The sequence below is a fragment of the Schistocerca piceifrons genome, chromosome X (genome assembly GCF_021461385.2).
Source record: "Schistocerca piceifrons isolate TAMUIC-IGC-003096 chromosome X, iqSchPice1.1, whole genome shotgun sequence".
Lineage (NCBI taxonomy): Eukaryota > Metazoa > Arthropoda > Insecta > Orthoptera > Acrididae > Schistocerca > Schistocerca piceifrons.
The window spans coordinates 809,355,147-809,374,338 of record NC_060149.1 but is presented as its reverse complement, the minus strand read 5'-3'; the positions used below and the strand labels follow the sequence as shown (position 1 = coordinate 809,374,338).

The window sequence follows — 19,192 nt, the reverse complement described above, 5'->3', positions numbered from 1 at the left end:
AATAAAGAAATGCTTTACATTATTACCAAACCACAAGCTTCATATTTGTATACAAACACTATATTTATTGTTGATTGGGTCTACTGACGACCAGCCAGCTAGCTGTCAATGCCTACAGCTTATTCTTTTCCATCAAATAATTTGAAACACAAAAAACTCACAGTACAAATATGATGCAGCACTGGAAAACTTGTTAAATTGACATGCGACCCCATTAAAAGCAGGATCTTGCATTCGCAACATAAGTATTCCTGTAAATTGCTTTGTTCTACCACCAAATTCCTCGAAAGTTACAGAATCAGAAAAGCTACCCATAGATTAGTTTGGTAACTGCATCAAAAATTTGTAATTCATTTTTTTTAGGGACAGGAACATTTTGTGAATGGGCCAAAGAGTTTTGTTACTGCAAAGTATTGATTCCACTGTGAGAGTACTTATTAGTTAGATGTTCAAAAGGAAAACTCTAATAGTTTAATCATTTTGTGTAATAGGACAGTGTGAAATAATGAGTGAAAAGTCACTGAGACCAAATCATTCTCTCTATTTCAGCAATCATATTCCCACTTGACAGCTTCTACAAGCAAAACATGTCAAAGCACTACACCAAAGGAAGTCAGCATTTAGAAGATAGATGTATATCTGTGATAATACAGGATGGATGTATTTAACCATAGCACTACCTGATAAAATCTGTAGCCACTCTTTGGTGGCTATGTCTTTTTATCCTGCACAAAAAATGTGTATAAAATTTTAAACCCCAAAACTTCTTCAAATTGGCTGCCTTGTCAGGATCCAATTCTGTACAGATTGCTCGCAAAGATAGCAGCCAAAGTAAGATTGTAATTTTGACATGTTACATATACACTGTCCAGTCACATTAATGTGACCATTAGTCGAAAGCCTGAATAACCACCTTTTGCTGCATAGACCACTGCGAGACATGCAGGAATAGTGATAGTGAAGTTCTGGAGGGTAACGACACGGATATGGAGCCATACAGACTCCAGTGCCATGGCCCCAGAATGTGACAGGTTTCTCTTGAGAATCCACCGCGAGAACAGCTCGATCGAGGTGGTCCCACAGATTATCAACCGGGTTTAAATCCAGAGGGTCTGGTGGCCAGGGGGGTACAGTAAATTCATCCTGGTGCTCTTCATACCACACACATACACTGTGAGCTCTGTGACACATTACATTGTCCTGCTGGTAAATGCCATTGTGTGAAGGAAAAAACGAACTGCATGTATGAGTGAACATGGTAACCAAGGCTAGATGCATACTTATATCAATCATCTGTGCCTTTCAGAATGACAAAACAACTCAGGTAATGCCTTGAATATATTCCCCAGACCATAAAGCTCCCTCCTCCAGCCTGGACCCCTTTGCTTTCAGATGATTCACACCGTGCACACCAATGGCCAGCTGTCCAATGGAGCATAAAACATGATTCATCTGAAAAGGCAACCTGTCACCACTCAGTGGACACCCAGCTGCAGTGCTGGCGAGCTAATTCCAGTCTTTGTTGCCGATGAACACCAGTCAGCAAGAGCGCACAAACCAGGCACCTGCTGCGGAGAACCATACACAGCAATGTTTGCTGAACGATCATTGAGGAGACATTTTTGGTAGCCATGGGTTTATCTGGGCAGTCTGATGCTCACCCATACATATCTACACAGCTGTTGTTCACCCCGTCATCTCTGGCCTGTAGTGCATTATAGCTACCGTTGTGCTGGTTTTGTATAGCACCTATTTTACCATGCACGGTATACTTTAAACACAGTGGCACACAAACAGTTTCATAACTTAGCTGTTTTGGAAATTCTTCCACCCTTGGCCTGAAAGTCAATGATCACGTCCTTCTGGAAGTCAGATAAACCGCTCTGTTTCCACATTATAACGACTGCAATGTTTTCCATGTTCCCCAACACACTTTATATACCCTCCCCCGCTGGCACTGCCACCTGCTGTTTGTGAGTGGTTATTCATGCTGATTCCAAACATAGGCAGTGGTCACACTGTTGTTACTGGATTGTGCATAACACCTTTGTCAGTCTCTGGATTAATTACAACAGAGATATGTTGCAATTTTTTCCAGCTAGTGTGTTGAACAACAGAATCATTTGAAGTAATTACTACTCACAATCTAACAATGCGGGTATAGTATTAAGAATGGAGTGTCGAATGATACAATTTATACTCTGAGGAATAACTCCTATGATGCCCAAATGGATCATTAAGTAGTTGAGATCCTACCGTCAGTTTATAAACCAGTTGTATTATAAGAAAAACATGAAACAGACAGTATTAATACATAACTGACAAACAAGGAATCATAATAATATGAGTAAATATACTGCTACAGATTTCTGAAAACAACTATCAGACAACATATATAAGTGCCTGAGGGTCAGTGCTCTAAGTATCTTTTCTTAATAATGTCTGTAGCTTCTGTCTGTAGTTTTTATGCTTACACTAGCAATTAGTGAATAATGGAAATCCAGTCAACCATGTTTTCAGACAAAGATAAAGAAAAAGAAGGAAAAATAATGTCTAAGGTAGGGTGGACAGTGATCAGTGATGTCTGAGTAAGCTGTATTGCCTACTCAAGTTGTGTACACACACACACACACACACACACACACACACACACACACACAAGTTACAACTCTTACAACATTAGACAGTATAAAATGTAATTACAATTTTTCTACTTTGGAGCAAAGCAGTTTGATACATTTCTTAGAGTAGCTTAATACATTTAATCAAGAAACAAATTTGCTAACTGAAAACCAAGTTTGCACTACTTTCTAACAAAAGAACAATCTCTGTGAATTTAGTTTAGTAGCGGCATTGGTGAGCTCTACTGTAAAGAATGGAAAGTTTAAAAAGTCATCAGCCCTCTGTGTCATAAAAGGTGAAGTATTAGTTTATTTGGCCAAAGATGGTGTCAACAACCATTCCATGGTACACTTGGATGTATACAACTAAAATGAATTTGGGGGACCACAGGAAACCTAAGTCAGGCTGGCTGGACTGGGATCCAAACAACTTTCCTCCAAAATACACTCCTGGAAATTGAAATAAGAACACCGTGAATTCATTGTCCCAGGAAGGGGAAACTTTATTGACACATTCCTGGGGTCAGATACATCACATGATCACACTGACAGAACCACAGGCACATAGACACAGGCAACAGAGCATGCACAATGTCGGCACTAGTACAGTGTATATCCACCTTTCGCAGCAATGCAGGCTGCTATTCTCCCATGGAGACGATCGTAGAGATGCTGGATGTAGTCCTGTGGAACGGCTTGCCATGCCATTTCCACCTGGCGCCTCAGTTGGACCAGCGTTCGTGCTGGACGTGCAGACCGCGTGAGACGACGCTTCATCCAGTCCCAAACATGCTCAATGGGGGACAGATCCGGAGATCTTGCTGGCCAGGGTAGTTGACTTACACCTTCTAGAGCACGTTGGGTGGCACAGGATACATGCGGACGTGCATTGTCCTGTTGGAACAGCAAGTTCCCTTGCCGGTCTACGAATGGTAGAACGATGGGTTCGATGACGGTTTGGATGTACCGTGCACTATTCAGTGTCCCCTCGACGATCACCAGTGGTGTACGGCCAGTGTTGGAGATCGCTCCCCACACCATGATGCCGGGTGTTGGCCCTGTGTGCCTCGGTCGTATGCAGTCCTGATTGTGGCGCTCACCTGCACGGCGCCAAACACGCATACGACCATCATTGGCACCAAGGCATAAGCGACTCTCATCGCTGAAGACGACACGTCTCCATTCGTCCCTCCATTCACGCCTGTCGCGACACCACTGGAGGCGGGCTGCACGATGTTGGGGCGTGAGCGGAAGACGGCCTAACGGTGTGCGGGACCGTAGCCCAGCTTCATGGAGACGGTTGCGAATGGTCCTCGCCGATACCCCAGGAGCAACAGTGTCCCTAATTTGCTGGGAAGTGGCGGTGCGGTCCCCTACGGCACTGCGTAGGATCCTACGGTCTTGGCGTGCATCCGTGCGTCGCTGCGGTCCGGTCCCAGGTCGACGGGCACGTGCACCTTCCGCCGACCACTGGCGACAACATCGATGTACTGTGGAGACCTCACGCCCCACGTGTTGAGTAATTCGGCGGTACGTCCACCCGGCCTCCCGCATGCCCACTATACGCCCTCGCTCAAAGTCCGTCAACTGCACATACGGTTCACGTCCACGCTGTCGCGGCATGCTACCAGTGTTAAAGACTGCGATGGAGCTCCGTATGCCACGGCAAACTGGCTGACACTGACGGCGGCGGTGCACAAATGCTGCGCAGCTAGCGCCATTCGACGGCCAACACCGCGGTTCCTGGTGTGTCCACTGTGCCGTGCGTGTGATCATTGCTTGTACAGCCCTCTCGCAGTGTCCGGAGCAAGTATGGTGGGTCTGACACACCGGTGTCAATGTGTTCTTTTTTCCATTTCCAGGAGTGTACAAGTACAGCATTCTTGATCACTAACCACCAAATTCCATCAGTGAAGCCTAAAGAAGTCTACACACACTTTGGTAAAACTCCATCTTATTCTTTACACTCCCTATACAGTTTTTGATGTACAAATCTAAAACCACTCCTGATCATAACTGTTTGTTGAACAGATAAATTATGCTTGAATTCAGTAAGTTCCCAAGGTAATTATTTGATTCATTACTGTACTCATACTTAAAAACACAGATTCATCTCAGATATTTAACCAGAGTTATGTCAGTAACAAGCATTTCACAGCAAGTCACATGGAGGATAACAACTGCAAAGCAAAGCAATAATCTGAAGGTCCCATCATGATCATAGTCCATGGTGGGCTTCAGTTTATTAGTAAAATATTGGAAAACTGTGGTATCCTTACAAATTTACTATGGAATATTCCTCAACCATCTGGGGTGAGTGACTGAAGCTCTGATAAAGTCAGAGGCTACACATGTGATCTGGCAGACATTGTGAGAAATATGTCAACAAATTGATGAAAATGAATATTGGAAACTTTAAGTGGTTCATCCCGCAGTTCTCCACATTTCTTCCCATAAATGTGTATTACGTAAATTTAAATAAATTCAACAGAAACAGCACGAGGTACAGAAATTAAACTATTACAGCATGTGAATGAGCGGATAGGTATTCGCAGACAAACTGTGAGAGACACACTGCACCTGTGGTCATACAGCTCAGGGAGTAGAAGTATTGACTACGAAAGGCATAGGTTCAAGTCTGAGATTCAGTCAAGTGTAAAGTTTTATTCTGAAGGAAAATTTCATTACATGTACACTCCAATGTAAAGTGAAAGATTCATTTTTATTAAACACATGTAATCATATCAGCCATTTCAAATGGAAAAAAAAGTAGCAAAAGGCAATTATTACTTCTTGTTCATTCTTACGACACAAACCCAGGCCCGAGGACTGCATGGGTAGCAGAGGCCAGCAGACTGCACAGTTACAACAAGAGTGATGGAAGGTCAGGACAGAGGGACTGGTCCCCCACCTCCACAGGCGCACACACTGTGATCCTCTCAACCATCCTCCAGTGAGAAGGGACACGAGGCACAGGTGGGGGTCATCTTAGTTCCAGCCTGAGCATCGGAAGTGACGACAGGGTGCCAAATGCGACTGTGGTCACAGCCAGAGCTGTTTCGTGTTGGTGGGTCAGACAGTCATGTCTGGCCTTAACATCAAGCCACTGTTGCTCTCTGTCACCAATGATGACCCCTTGGGTCCATCCCAGACACCAACTGCATATGCATGCCCAGACAGACATCCCACCCACAGGCAGGCCTATATGCAGGTTTGGCACACAGCACAGGATGCAGGAGGTCTAATGGTGTACAATACCAACTCAAATGCAGTATTTCAGCTAGATGATGTCTGCAAGGTCTTCAGGAGCTGTGTTTTAAATGTATGGACCATCTGCTCAATCTCCCCATTAGGAGCAAGGTGAAACAGGGTGGTGATCGCATTACAGCCACAGAAAGCCTAAAGCTGCATCTACGTAAATGGGGGCTAATTATCCAACACCAGGGAATAAGTGGCACTCCCTCAAGGTAGAATACCATCATGAGGTCACAAGTGGTAGAAATGGTGGTAATGAACAGCATCCACGCCACGTAAGGGAAGTTTTGAGAGGGTGGCCACCACCAAAAGCCACATAACAACCTGAAATGTCACGGTAAAATCAACGAGGACCTTCTCCGACAAGTTATCAGGATGGGACCACGACGAGGAACCTTGACCGTGGGACAAGTGATTGAGAGATCAGGCATGACACGAGCCGTACGCGCATTCAATGTCTGCATTGATGTTGGGCCAGTACACGTGCTGTGGGGCTAGTGCCTCCATAGATGTCCTCCACCAATGACAAGCACAAAGGAGCTGGAGGATGCGGGGACAGAGCGAGGATAGAATGATGGTCAGGTTTTCGAGAGTCCTCTGCAGCCATCATTAAAACATCATTTGTAGCATTGAATCAGTAGCATAACATGAAATAATTGTGAAAGGCTAGATCAGTAAGGCTCAAAACATTCTCTGGACATCTCTCCAGTACCTCAGACAAAACTTTCAACAGGACAGGATCGTGAAACAACACAGTGGATACCTCACGTGCAGTCAGAAGGAATTGAACCAGGATTTACTGTGGATGTTGGTCCAGGGGAAACAAACTGTTTTCTTGTGGTTGAACTGCAGATTGGCACCAAGAGGAAGTGGGGGGAGGGTGTTCACGTTGGTGAGTTGGGTGAAAGTGGATTTCAATTGATACCCAATCAAAAACAATGCCCAATTCTGCAGACAATGCATCATCTTTTCCAGGAGTTTAGAACAATGCACAAACAACAAAATCAAGGCTTTGAGCTTTGCAGTCGCCCAACAGGTGTAATTTGCTGCCATACAGTCTACATTCCAGAGGTGAAAGCAACTGGCCATTCACTACTACCCGACACCTTATGAGACAAAACAACCACTATACCATATCGGGAAGTGTCTGTCTCGAGTGTCAAGGGCAGGTCCAATGCATATAGTGTCAGTCACAATGTCACCTTGAAACTGTACTTAATGTTCTGATATGCCAATTGGCAGGTGGTCAACAACACAAATTTGACACCCTTCTTGCATAGTCGATCTAGGGGATCTGTGATTTGTGCCACCTAGGGAATAAACTTGGCACAGAACATGATTCTACCCAGAAACAACTAGCTGCTTAAGGTCAGTAGTGGCCAACATATTAGTGATTACGTCAATGTGGTCACACGTGTGCACGATACTATAACGACCTGGGGTCACTGGGGCCTCTAAGGTACAGAGGCTGTGAAGTGGTGGGTTGTGGAAGCAGTGGTGCTGGCCAGGGATGGGCAGGTATAGTGTATTTTATTTTTCTTGAATTACAGCAATGGAGCGTCTGGATAAAGGAGACCATAATTAGGGTGTTTTGGGGTGCAGCAAATGCAGAGCGCATAAGATATCAGCTGTTGTTGGTGCAAAACTTGCAGAAGTGGAATCCCCTGCCTGTGTGAGAAGACTAATCACGGGGCTTGTCCGGAAGGCACCAGTCGCAAGTCGGACCCCACAATGGTGGATGGGATCTAGTATCTGCAATGTCGAAGGTGACACAAAACCATAGACAAGACTCCCGTAGTCTAAACGAGACTGGGCCAGTGCTTTGTACAATCGCAGGAGAATAGAGTGGTCTGCACCTCAGGTGGTATCGCACAGACATCTGAGAACATTGAGACGTAACCAGCACATCATCTTCAGCTGGCGAAGACAAGGGAGCCGTGTCAACCGGACATCGAAGACCAGACCCAAGAAGAGATGGGTGTCCACCACCTCGAGGGACTGGCCATTGAGGAACAGGTCCGGATGAGGATGGACTATATGGCGACGGCAGAAATACGTGACGTACAATATGGTCACCGAAAACTGAAAGCCACGGGAGAGAGCCCAAAATTGCACCCGGTAGATTGCCCCCCTGTAGACGGCTTTCTGCAGCACCCATGACAGAGGAAGCGACATACGTACAAAAATCGTCAACATACAAAGACGCGAACACTGTCGGCCCAGCAGACACTGCCAGTCCATTAATGGCGATGAAAAAAAGAGGGACGCTCAGTACAGAACTCTGTGGAACCCCATTTTCTTACCGACGGGAAGTGCTGTAGGAGGAACCAACTTGGACCCGGAAAGAGCGACATGAAAGAAAGTTATGGATAAAAATGGGCAGAGCACCACAAAGGCCCCAGTCGTGAAGGGTGGTGAGGATGTGGTGGCACCAGCTGGTGCCGCAGGCTTTATGCAGGTCAAAGAAGACTGCAATGAGGTGTTGCCAATGGGCAAAAGCCAACCAGATAGCAGACTCCAGGTGGACTAAGTTATCCAATGTAGAGCGGTCACGGCAGAAACCACCTTGAGTCGCTGACAAAAGGTCGCAGAATTCGAGGATCCAAAACAGCCGCCAACTCACCAGGCGTTCAACGAGCTTGCAGAGGGTGTTGGTAAGGCTAATTGGACAGTAGCTATCCAACTGAAGAGGTGGCTGCCCAGGCTTCAACACCGGAATAACAATGCTTTCCTGCCACTGGGCAGGAAATACCCCCTCACTCCACAGATGGTTGAAAAGGGTCTGTACACGACGGTGGCCAGCCACCGATAAGTGATGGAGCATTTGGTTATGTATCCAATCCGGTCCAGGAGACATGTCAGGACGAAGGGTGAGGGTGCTGGCGAATTCCCACTCGCTAAATGGGGCATTATAAGGCTCCAAGCAGTGAGAAATGAAAGGCAAAGGCAGTCGTTACGAGCGCTGTTTGAGGAGGAGGAGGAACAAGGGCGGATACTGAGTCGACGCAGAGGCTTGGGCAAAATGTTGAGCGAAACACTCTGCGACAAAGTACAGATGGGAAGGACAACACCATGCACAGAAATTCTTGCAACGGGACAATAGCCAAAAATTCGCCCGAGTTTTGCCCAGTCTTGTGAAGAGCAGGTGTGCGGTCCTATGGCAGATACATACCATTACCAGCAAATCCTTTTCTGAAATTTGATTGCAGCAATTTCCAGAGTCCACTATGGGACCATCATACCATCATTTGACAGGGGAGGGGGGAACCCCGAGGAAGAAGGGATGGCTGAAACAGCTGTGGCAAGAATGGCGGCAGTTAAAGTCTGTGTAGACTCATCAATACTACGGTGTGGTAGTATGGGGGGGATGGTAGCAGAGGAGAAGGCACCCCAATCAGCTTTAGAGAAGGCCCACCTGGGAGGGTGACGGAGCAAGACATACTGAAGGAAGGTTAAAACAATCGGGTAATGATCGCTGTCACATAAGTCATCGTGGACACCCCACTGAATGGAGGGAAGAAGGCTGGGACTGCAGATGATGAGGCCAATGGAAGAGAAAGTGCCGTGTGCCACACTAAAGTCTGTGGGAGTACCGGTGTTACGAGGTCAAGCGCTGCCAGAACAGATTCAACTGTCCTGCCCAGGGTAATAGTCGAGTGACTACCCCAAAGAGGGTTGTGGGCATTGAAGTCCCCTACAAGCAGGGAGGGAGAAGGGAGTTGTTGAAGAAGGGTGGTTAGGGCAAGGGATGTGGGTGGCCTGTCAGGCAGGAGGTAGAGATTACAGATTGTGATTGGAGTGGTCAGATTGACCCTGACAGCAATTGCTTCCAGAGTGGTATGGAGGGGAACCCATTTACTAAAAATGTCTTTGCGCACCAAGGTGCAAACACTACCAGAAGCCTGCACAGGGCCAATCTGGTTTCAACAGAAAGCGTGCAACCCATGAAGGGTGGGTGAGTAAGAATTGACAAAATGGGTCTCTTGGAGAACAATACAAGCAGCAGAGTGGGAGGAAAGAAGGGGCTGCAACTACCGGAGGTGACGCAAATAGCCATTACAATTCCACTGGAGGATTCTCAAGCTGGAGACCAAATGGCAAGCGAACGGACCAGAGCCGGTCACGCCACCGAGTCGCCATCCGTCACCGATAAGGATGGAGTAATGTCCATATAGGTGGGGTCAGACTGTTGGTTCATTGGCTGGAGGAGGGGAAGGTGGCACATCAGGGGGGTACCTGAGGGGCCTTGCGCTTGTTCCCTTGTTCTTGTGTTTCTGCTGCTTCTCTTGTGATGGAACAGAAGGGCAGACTGCAGTGTGGTACGACACAGAATTACCCCTGGCAATAGCGGCCCCCACCGGCCACAGATCGTGCGGCCTATGTGGAGCTGCGGGAGGGCGAGCGGGAGGGCGAGCGGGAGGGCGAGCGGGAGGGCGAGCGGGAGGGCGAGCGGGAGGGCGAGCGGGAGGGCGAGCGGGAGGGCGAGCGGGAGGGCGAGCGGGAGGGCGAGCGGGAGGGCGAGCGGGAGGGCGAGCGGGAGGGCGAGCGGTGTAGGTAAGTCGATCTAAAGTCTTGTACTCTTGAATCCGTCATTCTTTCACATACACCAGGCATGCTGGCGAGTGCGGAGGATGCTGCGCATCACAACTGATGCACACAGGCGGGGGACCACAGGCACTCTCCTCATGGAGCGGGCGCCCACAGTCACCACAGAGGTGATAACTGGTGGAGCGGGAAGACCTGTGTCCAAACCGTAAGCATTTAAAGCATTTCATCGGTGGTGGAATGTAAGGTTTTACATCACCGATACACCACCACCTTTACCTTCTCTGGGAGGATATCCCCCTCGAAGGCCAGAAAAAAGGAGTCTCTATCAGTGTGATTGTTTTTAAGGCCTCGCTGTACAATGTGGATAAATAGGACTCCTTGCCGCTCGAGGTTTGCATAGAGCTCCTTGTCAGTTTGGAGAAGAAGATCCCAGTAGAAAATGATACCCTGTACCGAGTTCAAAGATTGGTGGGGTGCGACGGAGACTGTGCTGTGGTCATAAGTCCCCTAGAACTTAGAACTACTTAAACCTAACTAACCTAAGGACATCACACACATCCATGCCCGAGGCAGGATTCGAACCTGCGACCGTAGTGGTCGTGCGGTTCCAGACTGTAGCACCTTTAACCGCTCGGCCACTCCGGCCGGCCTCTGCAGACTGGGCAGGAGAAGATGTCTTTATGAGCAAAGAACCGGACTGCATTTTACTCGTGGATTCCACTTCGTGATACTTATCTTCAATCGCCTCAACAAAAAAACACAGGCTTGGTCGTGGCAAAACTCTCACCACCTGTCCTGATACAAACCAGGTACCGAGGGAAAGGTTTCAACCCAAGTCGGCAAGCTTAACCTTCTTCCCATGGGGTGGCGAGGGAGGGGAAGGCCAAAGGATCAGAAGGACTATCATGTCTACTATCACTCTTAGAAATGGCCAAAGAATGGCCAGGATATTGAAGCCTTTACCGCTTCATATGCAAGGCGTCTGCCCTAGTACCACCCACCCTGACCAGGGGCTCGCCCAGTGGGCACCACCCCGCCATAGCGAGGGCCGTCTGGCATGGCAGCCATTGCTGGGAGTTCTGATGCCCCAAAGTGATGAGCATCAACTCCTTGGCATACACGAGCCGTTAACAGCTCAGGTACTAGCAGTGTGATCCCTGTGTTGTCAGGGGGCTCAGCCAGTTGGGTACTTAACAGCCCCACCACACAGACAGGCTACCATGCTGGTGACCTAGCATGAAGGGGGGCCAGGGTGCAAGGGGAAAATGGAGGGGTGGGGAGGGGAGGGTGAGATGAGCCTCCAACATGGAAACTAGGCAGGGAGTTCATCCCCAAATGGCTCACACTGACGGAAAATGTTGGAAATGGAGATCAAACTCCAAGGGGACCAAAACGCTGACAAGGAGATGGAAACAGCAAACTAAACAATAGCACATACCAAAACAAAGCCGGGAGGAAAGCCAAGTCGACATGAATTCCACCAAGAGGGAAAGGAGGGGGCAGGGGGAAAGGAGCAAGGACAGGAAAGGAAAGGAAAGGAGAGGAACAGGGACGGTAATGCAGGTCTGGGAAAAGGAAGGAGACTGCAAATAGCTTGGAGCCCCGTGCACGCCACACACATACCCACAAAGGGACTGTCGGCCCCCTGGATGGACATACGACGGAACTTCCAACATTGAAAGCACCACATTGGGGGAGGGATATAGGGCTTCACATCACAGCAGTAGACCATCACCTTGATCTTCTCAGGTAATGTATCTCCCTCAAAGGCCAAGATGAAGGCACCGGTGGCAACCTGCTTATCCCTCGGACCCTGATGGACACGGCGAACGAAATGTACACTTCGCCGTTCTAAACTGGTGCACAGCTCATCGTCGGACTGCAAAAGAAGGTCCCTGTGAATTATGATACCCTGGACCATATTTAAGTGCTTAGGGGGCACGATGATTACAGAAACATCCCCCAGCTTGTCACAAGTGAGTAACACCCGTGACAGGGCAGAGGATGCTGTTTTGATCAAGACTGACCCAGATCTCATCTTGGACAATCCCTCAAACCCTCCCCCCCCCCCCCCCAAACTTCTCCTCTAAATGCTCAACAGAAAACTGAGGCTTCTTTATCATGAAAGATTCCCGATCAGCTCTCAAACATATAAAGTAGCGGGGCGAATAAGAGCTGCTGCCATCCTTAACCTGATGTTCCTCCCATGGTGTGGCCAGGGAGGGGAACCATTTGAGGTCTTAATTCTGTGTGTTGAATTGAGCCTGTGAACACTGAAAGACTACTGGTGTTTGACCACCAGTAAGAGATGATGTACTACGCTTGATCGGGTGTCATCCGCCCTGATGCCACCCACTCCGACCAGGGGGGCTCCCCACGGGTGCCATCCAGCCACAGCATAGGCCACCTGGCAGGATGGCCATTGCCAGGAGTCCCGATACCCCAGGAGGATGGGTATCTACCCCTGGCATATGAGGAGAGTTAATGGTGCAGGGATCAGCAGAGAGATCCCTGTGTGGTCAGGGGGCTACAACCAACAGGGAACATGGTGGCCCCACCGCAATTGACTGGCTATGGTGCTGGACATCAGGTGCAACCAAGCAAACAAGTCCATCATCATTGTCAGCGTAGAAATGATACTACACAGTTGATGGAAAAATACCTACCCAGGAGGGTGACCTCGCCCAACAGTTGGAGAATGAGCAGAAGTGCAGATCCACATCAACTAAGGATGTGATAGGTATCAGCGCACGATGGACACGATGCACCATGTAAGGGGCACTTCAGGAAAATTTTGGAAAATGGGGGTCAAACCCAACGGGACCATCACAAAGGCTGAAACATGTGAGACTCCTTTTAGTCACCTCTTACGACAGGCAGGAATACCTCAGGCCTATTCTAACCCCCGGACCCGCAGGGGAGTTTTTAGACAGTGTAAGAAGGATGGACATGCCGATGCATAAACGAAACACCCATAGCCTAGTTTTGAATGGACAAGGGATCAGTACAAATGTCCGATCCCCTCCCCAGGAAGTACCACTGAGGACACACAGGACACTGAGGGACCAGGTGCAGCATGCAGCAAGGCAAGACACATGGGAGAACCATGAAAGTTTCTCATCAAGTGCGAGCCCGAGGAATTCCATTGTTACAGTGAACGGATGAGCAACAGGCCCAAGATGTAAAGATGGTGGAAGAAACCCAATGCACTACTACAAATTCATACAAATAGATTTGTTAGTGGAAAATCAAAAGCCATTGTCAATGTGCCATAAGTAAGACGATTGAAACATCGCTGAAGATGCCTCTGAAGGCAATAAATCACAAAATCATCACTGAAACAGGAGCCAGAGATGCCTGGCGGGAGACAAGCCATTATAGAGTTAATGGCTATAGCAAAAAAGGATGACACTCAGGATGGAGCCCTGAGGCACTCCAATTTCCTGGTTAAAAGCATCCAACAAGGCAGAAACCACAGTTACATTGAGAAGTCTGTCTTGTAAAAATTCCTGAAGGAAATGGGGCAAGCAGCCTCTGAAGCTCTTTGTATGGAGAGTATGAAGGATACCAGTCCTCCAGCAGGTGTTATAACTTTTCTCCAAATCAAAAAACACATCCCACAGTCTGGTACTTCTGCAGAAAACCATTCACAAAATGGATTGACAAAGTCATGAGATGGTCAACTGCCGAACGGCAGGCTAGGAATCCACACTGTGCAGTAGTTAGTAAACTGCGAGACTCAAGCCATCATACCAGCCGGGCATTAATCATACTTTCCATCAGCTTGCAAACACAGCTGGTGAGAGAAATGGGGCAGTCACTGGAAATCTGCTCAGATGTCATTGTATGTATGGAGGAGAAAATGCCTTACCCACAAGAGAAAGGTACTGCAGCATCTGAATGTGAACATCGTCCAGCCCGGGATGAAGCGAGAGTGTGATCTAGCTCCCTCACAGTAAAGGTGGCAGGATTCACAATTATGAAAGGAGAAGGGTATCACCCGAGCCGTCTCCACTCATTTCGGATGGAAGACGGCAGGGCAATAGTCGGTAAAGCTCAAAATCTCCAGAAAATAGCAACCTAAGGTGTTGGAGACAGCTGTGGGGTCCAAGACGACACCATCTGCTACTGTTAGGCCGGAAATTGGGGAATGGACCTAGGTCCAAGAGAGAAAACAAGTAAATGGAATCTAGCTAGTATTTTTGCTGTCCCGAAGAAGCCGACGACACTGTGCCCCCGACTGTTTACGGCACCATTTTCACTGACGATTTTGCCATCAATTGTTATTCTCCATGGACTTGTCCGCTTGAGCAGTGTCTTCAGCACTGTCTCGATCTTATTTACTCATGGAACATCGACAATGGCTTTCAGTTTTCCACTGACAAAACAGTTTGTATGAATTTCTGGTGGCACAACGAGTTTCTTCCACCATCTTTATATCTTGGGCCTGTTGCTCTTCCGTTCGTTGAAACTATGAAATTACTAGGACTCGTGCTCCATTGGAAACTTTCTTGGTCCTCCCATGTGTCTTACCTGACCGCCTGCTGTACCCTGTCCCTCAGAATACTGTTTGTTCTCTGTGGTACTTCCTGGGGAACGGATTGGACCACCCTCTTCTGCTTGTACCGGTCCCTTGTCCATTTCAAACTAGACTATGGGTCTTTTGTTTGCGCATCTGCACGTCCGTCCATCTTATGCTGTCCGAGTACAATCCATCACTGTGGCATCCGTTTGGCCACTGGCGCCTTTTACACTATCCTGGTTGAGAGTCTTTATGCTGAAACTGCCAAACTACCACTGTCATTCCGACATCATGTTCTCCTCAGCTGATATGCATGCTGTTTGTCTGCCATACCTGGCCACTCATCCTATGCTTCCTCCATTGACTCCTTTGACCACCAGCATGGGGCATGCCCCTCTTCTCTAATACCTCCTGGAGTTTGCTTTCGGCTAATGCACAGCAGCTTAACTTCATGCTACCTGCTACTTTTTCTTTGGGTGTGAACCCTTCACCACCTTCGCTTCGTGCAGTGGTCTGTGTTCACCTTGTACTTCATTGGATTCCTAAGGACTTGCTCTGTCTCCATAAGTTTCTTGATATTCGCACGGAACTTCATGGTAGTACCTTGGTGTACACTGATGGCTCTCTGACTGACCACGGTATTGGGTATGCCTTCATCACTGGCACTAAACATTTTTGATATCAGCTTTCAGAACACTACTCAGTATTTACAACAGAGCTGGCCCTATATATATATGCGTGTGTGTGCGAGTGTATACCCGTCCTTTTTTCCCCCTAAGGTAAGTCTTTCCGCTCCCGGGATTGGAATGACCCCTTACCCTCTCCCTTAAAACCCACATCCTTTCGTCTTTCCCTCTTTCCTGATGAGGCAACAGTTTGTTGCGAAAGCTTGAGTTTTATGTGTATGTTTGTGTGTCTATCGACCTGCCAGTGCTTTCATTTGGTAAGTCACATCATCTTTGTTTATATATATAATGGTTTTAGGGCATAAAACTGCTACAGTCATAAGCACCCATTCTGTGGCTTAGTGAAGGGTAAAAAACCGTACGTCAAATCAGCAGCAATGGGAGCAAAACTCAAGTAGGAGGGAAACTAAAAATGGAAGGAAATCTTAGAAAATTGCTATTGACGGGAGTTGTTTTCTCCAAAAGAAAGCTTCAAATGACCGATGTCTTCTCACTAACACTGATAAACTCAAGGATGCGATAAGGTGAGCGTGCCTCATAAGTGAAAGGTGTCTCACCGTCCACAATTGAGAGCAGTGGGGACAAAATGGGGGATGATCGCCACTTGAAAGATGTCAGTGGCTAAAAAGACAGTGCCCAATCCGGAGTCTAGTTAAAATTACTTCCTCCCAACAGCAAGGCTGGGAGGAAGAGGTCCAAGCGCAGGGAATAGGTTTTATGTCCCGTAATTTATTATCCTGAAGTGCAGACCAGTGTGTGTGCCATAAAAGAGCAACACGATGACACAAAATGCTCTGTAGATCGGCAAAGGGAACCGTGTGAACAGTGGGCCGAGGAAAAGAGACAGCAGCCTTTGCCACTATATTGGCTGCCTCATTTCCGCAGATACCAACATGCACTGGGATCCAGAGGAATGCCACAGTGAGAGGATGGGGGGTGGACAATCACCCTCATGGGCATCCCTGCCACAGGTAACGCATTTGGCCACATTGGAACACGACTGGGTGGTATGATTAAACCTCTGACACCGATAGCAACATGTAGGGTTGGGGATGTACGGGTGAAGTGAAATTACCTCATATCCCATTTTAATGTTCGATGGAAGTTGAACTCTGTCAAACATCAAGAAGAGAGTGTGGGTTGGTACCAGTTCCTTTTCAACTCTTTTCATTACTCGATATACGACCATTACTCCCTGATCAGACAGGTAATTTTGAATGTCCTCATTGGATAATCCGTCAAGTGATCGGGCATAAACCACCCCACGCGATGAGTTTAATGTATGGTGTGCTTCCACCCTGACAGGAAAGGTGTGTAGCAGTGTAGTTCGAAGCAATTTGTGTGCTTGGAGGGCACTGTCTGTTTCTAACCACAAGGTCCCAATTGCATAACTGGGAACAAGACTTTACAGGAAACCTTTCTGAATAATGAAAGGGTTTACTGTTGAGAAGTCTTGACCTTCACAAGATCAGGAAACAACTAGGAACTTTCTCAGTGAGGGAAGAGTTTTCTGTGGCCGAGACTCACCAGCTTTCTTTTGTAGAAGTAGAAGAAACCATTGCGAAAGTATCACCCATGATTACTGGCGTCTCTGATGGCGCAGTCCTTCCAAGTGGGGGCCCTCTCTGAGGGCACTCCCACCTTAGGTTATTGTCCACACCTCAGATCACACCTTCCGAAGAACTGACAGAGGGTCCCCAATGGGCATGTTCGGAAGGTACCAGCTCGACTAATCGCCCCTCCCTGGGCCTGACCTTTACCAGGGGGTACGTACATGTCCTACTTGTCTACCCAGGATGGGGAATTACGCATTACCCCATCACTGGCTACACGTGAGAACACATTGGTCGGCCTTCAGACACCCACAGGGAGGAAAGAAACAGGAAGGGAGGAACAAAGAAAAAGGATAGAAGAGAAGAATTCTCAAAAGCCCAAGTGGAGAAGAAGATAAAGAGGAGAATCATGGAAAAGAAAAGGACAAAGTAGGGACAGAGACTTTCCATTATAGAGATGAAAGAAGAGAAACCACGTCATAGAATTACAAGCGTCCATCTCCAGATGTAAATGCGAAACATTCTTCCAAAGAGAGGGAGAAGGGGAAGAGGAAGGGAAGGGGCGGGGTGGGGGGAGGATGCAGAAAGGGAAAGTATGCAGCCCAGAAAGGAAAAAGAGCTACACTAGCTCAGGGTCCCGTGCTTGCCACACACACATCCACAAAACAGTTGTGGACCCCTGGGTGGGTCAGAGCCTCTTGCGTGCTGCACACCATCCATCCCTTAGTGCAGTGGGTCCAGGAACGCTTTCACTTCCTCACTTTTGATGGGGCCACTGTGATGTTTGTGCAGGTTTCTGGTCACGTCAGTCTGATGGGAAATGAGGCTGCTGTTACTGCTGCCAAGGCTGCAGTCCTCCTATCTTGACTAGCTAGTTCTTCCATTCCTTCTGATGATCTCCTTATTGCCATCTGTCAGCAAGTCGTGTCACTTTGGTAAGACCATTGGTCTTCCCTTCATGCGAACAAGATCCGGGGAATTAAAACTCTCCCAGCAGCTTGGCCGACCTCCTCTTGGTCATCTCACCATGATAAGATCATTTTAGCTAGGTTGCATGTTGGGAATTGTCTTTTTAACCATCACCATTTGTTAAGTGGAATCCCTCACCACTGTATGCTCATTGTCATCAAACTTTTATGGTTCGCCATTTCCGGATGGAATGTCCCTATTTTTTAACCACCTATGTTCTACTGTATGTTTGCTGTCTGAATTATCGGCCATTTTAGTGAGCAGCGAGAGAGCTGTCAACCGTGTTTTACTTTTTATCCGTTGTAGCAGTATGGCGAAGGACATTTAATCTTTAGCTCAGGACCTCCATATTTTATGGCTGTTTCTCCAAGGGAATGGCTGTCCATCAATTGGGCTTGTAGTCGCATTTAACTCCTTTTTCCTCTTCTGACATGGGCGTGTATGACCTTAGTTGTTTTAGCACCTTAAAACGAAACAAAACAAAACAATCATTATTACTCCTCATTGTGATCTAATTGCATAAGGCACTTAATGCACACTTTGCTGATCCTTCCTTCATTGCTTTCTTAGATTTAGTGCCCTCTATTGGCGGTGATGTCAGCATTTGCAGCGGAGCATCACAGTTCCCTTAAATGGCTTAACATGTCCAACGTGAACAATGAGGGGGTCTTTGTTGGTAATTACAACTTTACATTAATGAGTGAATTCATTTTTATGATCTGCTATGGTCCGTGGTGTTGTCAGGAATTTCTTTGCTTTGTCCTTAGGTGAGCAGGGATTCGTCACTAAGACCCACTGGCCAACTCCAAACTGCAGTAATTGGCCGATATGTTATCCTGCTTGCTCTTGACGCTCGAGTGCTTCTGTGTTTGCTTTCTTTAACTTCTTACAAACATCATGTAACGTCTTTGCAAACTTCATAACTGATTCCCAGTTTTTCCAATTTTAGGCTTAATCACCTCAAAAAGAGATGGCAGGTTTGTACCATGCATTACCTCACATGGTGATAGACCAACACTACACTGGACATCAGAATTG

General features: G+C 47.5%; 1 protein-coding gene across 2 annotated transcripts in view; it reads right to left on the bottom strand.

Annotated features, from left to right (window-relative positions):
• Nucleotides 1–19,192, bottom strand: part of LOC124721988 (heat shock 70 kDa protein 14-like) — a 200,139-nt gene that overhangs the window by 101,532 nt on the left and 79,415 nt on the right. The window lies entirely within an intron of this gene.